We start from the raw sequence: 390 nt of genomic DNA on the forward strand, positions 1-390 counted from the left end.
GGCACTTTCTCTTTCTCATAATTAGATTACTAATTTCAATGTTTTGTTTTATTAGTAAAAATTCAAAATGAAGAAACATTTATCCATGTCAGAAGTTATTAGCATATGGAGAAAAGTGACAAAACTTCCATTTTTTGTTTAAATTGTGAGTTTACATTTTTTTGCCCAATATAAAACGCAAAAAGGACACCGGGGCTAGTTGTCACATACAAAATAAACATAATACTAATTTTTATTTATTTGAATGGAGGGTGTCTGAGAAGTCTGTGAACGAACCTGAAATAGGCAAGCCTTATGTTTCTGGATTATTAGTTTCCATGACAACAACGTGAGCTAGTTGAAATGTCAAACAGGTAGATATGGCCAGCTTTCAGTTCCATGGGAATGATA

This window comes from Sinocyclocheilus grahami, unplaced genomic scaffold (assembly GCF_001515645.1).
Source record: "Sinocyclocheilus grahami isolate Dianchi unplaced genomic scaffold, SAMN03320097.WGS_v1.1 scaffold24480.1, whole genome shotgun sequence".
Taxonomy (NCBI): domain Eukaryota; kingdom Metazoa; phylum Chordata; class Actinopteri; order Cypriniformes; family Cyprinidae; genus Sinocyclocheilus; species Sinocyclocheilus grahami.